Here is an 8,101-nt window from a genome sequence, read left to right on the forward strand (position 1 = left end):
TCCTAGAACCACAATAACAATACAACAATCACAAAAACGTCATACAAAATGATAATGTCACCTTATGCCTCCGGTAAGGGCCCTATCCCATTTGAGAATGCATAGTCATGTCACGTAATTTTCGGCAGCATCTCGATACAGTTCTTCAAGTGTACAACCCGAAGAACGTACATAGATGACACCAAAATCTAGTCCTTCAACCATAAACTACACGTCATAACTGTGCATTCCTAAACTATCCAAATAATGGGACAATTCAAGAATTAATTGGACCGTAGTCGTGCTTTCGCATCCATGTGCGAAATCCAACTAATCCTCGAACGGGAAACTAAGTTTTACTAAAAATAAAAAACAAGTACGAAGTTAATTTCAATTAACTCCGTACATCACAACACAAATTTGTACATCACGTACAAATTCCACAACATAATATAAATATAATTTCACAACACAATATAAACACAATTTCACAACACAATATAAATATAACAACATAAGTTCAACATAATTTAATTAATTTGATATTTTTAAAAAATATAACGAAGAGAAAACCTTCTCAATTCTTCTCCACCAATCGCAAATCACACACAATATCCCTATACACAACAAAAGTCATGGTGTTAGTATCAATTTACATTAATACCCTTACCCTAACAAAAAAAAAAAAAGCTTACCAGACAGACCAAGATAGCTCAATCAACCTAGAAAACAAGATGGAGGGAGTTTTAGATGATGAAATTGAGAGAAAATAGAAATGACAGATGTCGAATTGGGCAAAACGGAAGAGGATGAGTGCAGAGGCTAAATCTGCAATTTTTGTGCAGTTTGCCTCTGCACAAGTTCAATCCAAATTATAATTTTAACGCTTGGCCGAATTATTTTGCACGACGAATACACCTTGCGTCACTCAAAGAATATTTGTACGACTAAAAACATATTCGTCGCTTAAAGGAAATTTGCGCAACAAAAATTAAGTATTCGTCGCGCATGTTTACCATTTTTATAATTTATTTCCTTTACATAATAATTTATTCTTTTCAACTATGCAACCTTTGCAGTCTACACAATCTGAATCCTTAATAATAAAGTTGACCTTAGGATGAAAATTTTGCACGACAGATAATGTGTTCGTTCCGCAAATACCCTTTCCTTGACAAAATAAAGCTTTCGTCGCGCAAGTTTACCTTTTTTTATTTTATTTTGTATATTTTATAAGTTTTTTTTTCTTTTTATGTAATGTAAATTCTTCAGCACATCAAACTTCCACTGCCAGAAACGTTGCCTAAAAAGCTCATCCAGACGCTTCTACTGCTTCTCATCGATTTCGTCAACATCCCAATGCACCTCCATTAATGCCAATAACAATAAATTAGTAATTTCAAAAGTACTACATTTTAACAAAAATAAATATACATTATTTCATACGAACTTACTGATAACTCCTATAGCATGGACTTCTTCAACTCCTCAGGCACCTTTTTCCAAGACTCAAACTCAACAGAACATTCCCTCTACACTAAATTGCCAATATCATAAATAAGTTCCGCGTATGGCCCAACCCATTCCTATTTTTCTCTGCAAAGTACGGCACTTGCTTTCGTTGATACCTCTCAATTCGCACAACTTTCTTTTTGCCAGAACTGTCACATCCCGACCCGAGCCCCCACCACATCTGGGGCTCGACTCCACCGTAACATGATATTGTCTGCTTTGGGCCTCAACCATGCCCTCATGGTTTTGTTTCTGAGAACTCACACGAGAACTTCCCAATGGGTCACCCATCATGAGATTAATCTCATGTGAACTCGCTTAACTTCGGAGTTCCGATGGAACCCGAAGCTAGTGAGCTCCCAAAAGGCCTCGTGCTAGGTAGAGATGAGAATATACATATAAGGCTTACAGGATCCACTCCCTTGAGCGATGTGGGATGTGACAATCCACCCACCTTTAGGGGTTCGACATCCTCGTTGGCACACTTCTGGCCAGGGATTGGCTTTGATACCAAATTGTCACATCCTGGCCTAGGCCCCCACCACATATCGGGCTCGACTCCACAGTAATACGATATTGTCCACTTTGGGCCCCGACCACGCCCTCACGGTTTTGTTTTTGGGAACTCACACAAGAACTTCCTAATGGGTCACCCATCATGGGATTTCTCTCGTGCGAACTCTCTTAACTTCGGAGTTCCGATGGAACTCGAAGCCAGTGAGCTCCCAAAAGGCTTTATGCTAGGTAGAGATGAGAATATACATATAAGGCTTACAGGATCCACTCCCCTGGGCGATGTGGGATGTTACAAGAACCTTCTCTAGAATCGGCAATGGTTTTTGAAACAATTTTTTTTTGAAATTAGGGTTCTGAACTTGTGTTTATTTAACAAATAGGAAGGCTTTGCGCAACGAATACATCGGTCGCGCAATAATCTATTTCGTCGCGCAAACAAGACATAAATGCGCAATAAATGGGATGGTTGAACACAAATTTACCTTTTTATTGCGCGACAAAAAAACATGTTTGTCGCACAAAGTGATCTTTAGCAATGACAACTTCGTCACGCAATATTTTTCGCTACGACATTATCAATTGTAATTATAAAGTTTACATAAATATATCTATGTTTACGTAAACTTTATAATTACAATCAATATTAATATTACCTTAAACTTTTATTCTAAAATTAATATTACCTTAAATATTTATTCTAAAAATAATTAATATCATAAACCATTGAATTCTTTAAATAACCAAACATGAATTAAAACATAATTAAGTCCAAGTACATAACTTAAAAAAAACACCTTCAATTTAAATATTGTCATACAAAACATAAATTTAAAACTACTATTTGGATGGTCCTGGTCCATTACGCAAGACTTCATAACGCCACCGATTGTAACCTCCCTCCAACGCACCATCCATCAACTTGATCAACTGTTCATTCGTATCATCATCAAGAGTATACTTACACTGTTACACATATATGCAATTAATTAATTCCAACATATAACTAAAAATATCACAAACTTAATTATTGATTCATCAACAATATACTTACTAATAGTTCATCCATCACAACTTTCTTCACATTCCCAGGCACATCTTCCCAAGAACGCCACTCAGCAGTGGGACAATTATTTCCTATGGCTGCAACAATCACATGCGCAAACTCAAAATGGTCCCGCAAATCATGCGAGTTGGCGTCACGCACGCTCTCATCCTTGTTTTTATCTGCCATCCCAGCACGAAAGAAGAACAGAATTGTGAAGAAAAATAACAATAGAAGCACCTATTTATAGGAAAGTTTGGACCTTTGCGCGACGAAGTATTTGTTGTGCAAACATCAGTATTAAATGCCATATTAATTCTTTTGATTCACCTGCAGTAAATGGTCAAAACTGACAGGAACTTGCACGACAAACAATTGGTCGTGCAAAGGCCCACCTTCGTTGCACAAGTTCTTCACACCAAAAAAATTACCCCACGCTTTCTTGCTGACTTTACGCGACGACGACGGTTAGTCGTAACGCTAAGTATTCTTGCCCGACGAAAATATTCGTCGCAAGTACGTCTTGTGCGACGAAATATCATCGCGCAAACTGTTTTTTCTACTAGTGACTGCTAATTTTCACACTTATTCAATCCTTTGGAATTCTCAACGGATTATATAAGTATTGCACTCAAATCATCTATCAAGGTACTCTATGTTTTGATAATTTTTTTTTAAATATGTTAAGATAATCTTGTTTGTCAACCATATGGTGTAAAGTGGCAATTTTATGTTTTAAATATCGAGTAAGTTAACATACTTACTACTATAGGGCGGTGAAAGAAGAATTCTTCTTTATTTGAAAGTGAAATGTCTTATATTCGAATTTAGTTGATGTCCAACTTAAAATCAATTTAATTTCCTACTTTTTAATGTAAACATATCGTTTTTTTTATAAAATAAAAAGAAAACATTTCTCTCTTGCGACTATGCTACGTCTTTTAGGCCATCTCCAACCGAATGCTGGCCAGAGGGCTCGTTTTTGCCCTCTGGCCATCCAAGAAATTAATATTTTAATGAACAGTACAAAGCCATATTTGCTTCCATCTCTAACCGAGGGCCAAAGGGCTATAGGGCTCGTTTTAGCCCTGTCACAAAAAACCATCTCCAACAAAGGGCCAAAGGGCCATAGGGCCAAACATAATTTATTATTTAAATTTAAAAACTACAACAACTTAAATTTAAAAACAACAACTTAAATTTAAAAACTACAACTTATATTTAAAAATTACAACTTAAATTTAAAAACGACAAATTAAATTTAAAAACAACTTTAACTTAAATTTAAAAACTACAACAACTTAAATTTAATATCCATAATCAACATCATCTTCATCATCCACCATTGTATGAGTATAGTCAGAGGTAAACAACTACCGTCGGGGTCATAATTTCTTCTTTTTTTTTCCTATCAAAATAGGCCTTACTCATTGAAGTGTAATTCGAAGTGTTTCTTTCCATATTCTTATCATTCATCTCTTCTTGTATTTGTTTGGCCCATTCTTCATGCCTACGATTCCTTTCTTCCTCCTTAACGGCAATTTGCTCCGCCATTAATCACAATGAGGCCACTACTTCCTGTTGAGCGGCGTAATCATCATTTGCCTTGCCCTTTTCCTTCAACCTTCGTGCCTTGTTTCATCCCATAGCCCTAGGTATGGAACCTTCACCCGAAGACGGATTTTCTACCCTTGTTTATTGAATGGTAGGAGATCCATCTTCATCCATATCCGCAGCTGAGGATGCAGTTTTGAACACCGGCGTAGGACCTAATCTATGTTGAGGTGGATCTTCAAATAACACCCACCGTTTACAAATTTCCCAACAACTGTGAAACCGAAAGGGTTTCGAGTTGCCCTCCATATACAATTCCTCCACTTGGCGTACCTAGAAAATATAATTACAAAAATTAAAGGAAATTAATTTATGAAATTAAATGTATTTACAAAAATTAAAGGAAAGTAATTCATGAAATTAAATGTAATATAATTAAATATTTAAATTAAATTGTGAAAACACTTACTTCGTCGTAGTAGTTGGCGTCGCTTCCATGTCTACTTGCGGCTGCTAACAGTGCTTGATGCCATTTGTTCAGACTTGGGTGAAGATATTTCTTCCATCTTCAAGAACAAATCTCGTGGTTTCGGACATTCAGTGGAGTGGTGCCTTCGTAGAACTCTAAGTATTTTTTGGACACACGAGTCCAAACACCTTCACTTGTTTGAGAACTCCCCCTCACACAAAGAGTTTCATCTTCTTTTCGAGTCCAAACCCTACCTTTTATTGTAGACGAAGCCATTTGAAAATTATTGAAATAATTGAAGGAAATATTTTTGAAAGAGGTAAGAAAATATGAGAATTGAAATGGTGAAAAATATTGTGAGGAATGATGAATGAATGGTTTAGGTATTTATAGGAAAAAAATTAGAATTTTTAAGAATTTAAAAAAAAAAATTTTGAGTCCGACATTAACGGGCGTCAGCTAGCCGTTGGATTCAAAAAATTGTCTGTCAAATATAAACGACAAGATTAATAACAATGTTGTCAGTTATATCCGACGACAATTCTTAAATTCCTGGCCCAACCCAAGGTTGGCTGGCTGGCTCATTTGGGCTAGCAAGTTGGCCTTTTGGCCCTTTCAGATTCCGTGGGGCCCACGAAACCTCTAGCATAACCCTCGGTTGGAGAAAGTGTTCGGGCTATTTTCTGCCCTTTGGACCCTTCGGTTGGAGATGGCCTTAGCAATAACTTATGATACGTCCGTAACATACAGATGTAGTTTCAATTTATTTGCAAACAATTGTCAGAATTATTCAAATTTGTTCACGAAACCAGATGGTGTTTGCGTTTCTAATCCGATCATTTACTCAATTTAGTTGTCATTACCATAATATCGGTATTTTTAATTATTTACATGGATTATTTTTATTTATGTCAGGTTCTCTGTTGATGGTATCCCAATAAGGGAGTTCAAAAACTTGGAGACAATTGGAGTTCCATTCCCAAAGAACCAGCCAATGAGAATATACTAGCCTGTGGAATGCTGATGATTGGGCGACCAGAGGTGGTCTAGTAAAGACAGACTGGACAAAAGCTCCATTCACAGCCTCCTACAGGAACTTCAATGGCAATAATGCCTGTATTTGGTCCTCTGGGACATCTTCTTGCACTTCAAAATCTCCATATTCAATTAGTGATTCTAATGCATGGCTCTCACAACAGTTGGTTTGAGGGGTCAGGAGAGACTGAGATGGGTGCAAAAGAACTACATGATTTATAGTTACTGCAAAGACACAAAGAGATTTCCCCAAGGATTTCCTCAAGAATGCATCCTCTTGTCCTAAAAGCTCAGAAGAGAGACTTTTAGTTTTTGTTATATGCCTTCTATGCCTTCTGTGCTGTGGACTACGTACCCGTTTTCAATTTATATTTTTTTTTATATTTTGCATGCTGGCTAAATAATTTTTATTTTGTTCTTTAATGGATAAATGGAGAAGGTTTAGAGGCAAACGGCAAAAAATGTTCAAAATGACGTCTCGACTGGTCTCCGTAATCAATAATATATTAAAGTTATGAGGATCCTCATTGGATCCTCTTTGTGGAGATCCTAGTGATCCTCACATCATGATTTTTCATCGAATATCGTGCGGTCAGTTTTCGTTAGGTAGTATTTGTATTTAATTTTAAATAAAAAATTCAAAATGATTTCTAATCGCACAATATACGATAAATGGTTAAGATGTGAGGATCCCTAAGATCCCCACAATTTGAATTATCCAAATCCTAATCTTTAATGTATGGATCAAGCGTAAATATTTTATTTTATTGAATATGGATGAATGAGCATACTACAATAATGTTACCTCAACAGTCCGTATTCAAGCAAAAACACAGTCCGGATGATGTATGTACCAATTTGTTCAGAAAACATAAAGTACATATGCAAAATAAATGTGCGTTTTTGAAGTATAAATGGTATAGCCTAAATGCTCTTCTGGCTGTATTTAGAAAAAATTGGTTTTTATTTTCTTAACAAATGATATCATCTACACTAAAGAGAAATGAGAGGGTTTAGCCTCATCAATAGGCTAGAAATAAAGTGGTTCAAATTCGCTTTTGGCGAGAATCGAACCTAAGACCCTTTACTTACAAGTGAAGAAGACTACCCATAGACCAAAGTACTAAGTGGCCACTCAACATTAAAATTTAAAACTAAATAAGACAATTTCGACATCATAAGGTTTAAAAAAAAAAGTCTAAATACACCACAAATCACTATTAACATGTATATCCCATTCAACTCTCAAAACTGTTGACGATATAGAACAAGAATACAAAAAGTTATAGTAGTAAGCTTAAAGAACAAGAAAGCTATGGAGGTAGAGAGAAAACAAAGGAAAAATGTAATCTTGTATTGTATGAATGAAATGCTTCGCACCAATTATTACAGAGAATATCAGCTTATAGCTGTTGTGTCTTTCCTTACAAGCTAAACTTTTATCTTGACAGCATAACTATATATCTCAACAGACAAAGCTGAGTTGGCATTTTGTCTTAGTCAGTGATAGTCAACAAAAACCTCTCACCATTTATTTCCTAACCCCATAGAATTACAAACACATTGATTGAAAAATATATATATTTCTGACAAGTTGAACATGAAATCAACATTTTAGAAAAATATTTTTCATGAGGTTTTCAATTTTTTTTTAATTTTTTTATTTTTGTTGTCAATGATGGATTCCCAAATCTATATCTACATTCTTTGAAAGGGAGGAGGAACAACATAGAAACCACCTCACAATTTGAAGATATGAATAGCATGGGGGTGTAAAAAATAAAAATAAAAACATAAAATATATATTTGGATCTAAAACGTAAAGAGTGTGGAGTGTATGTAGGAAATGTGGGATGTATGTTGACAGTGTGGGGTGTGAGGGTATTATGGAAAAATAAATGAGATATATTAAGATAAATTTTAATTAAAAAGCAATTGTGAAGGGTATTAAATATATGGGATGTATTCAACAATATGTGAGGTGTTAATCAAAT

At 35.5% G+C, this 8,101-nt stretch overlaps 1 pseudogene; it reads left to right on the forward strand.

Annotated features, from left to right (window-relative positions):
• Positions 1–3,388: 3,388 nt before the first annotated feature.
• On the forward strand, positions 3,389–6,393 carry LOC114820440 (xyloglucan endotransglucosylase/hydrolase protein 22-like; annotated as a pseudogene).
• The last annotated feature ends 1,708 nt before the right edge of the window (positions 6,394–8,101 follow it).

Source organism: Malus domestica, chromosome 13, assembly GCF_042453785.1.
Source record: "Malus domestica chromosome 13, GDT2T_hap1".
NCBI lineage: Eukaryota > Viridiplantae > Streptophyta > Magnoliopsida > Rosales > Rosaceae > Malus > Malus domestica.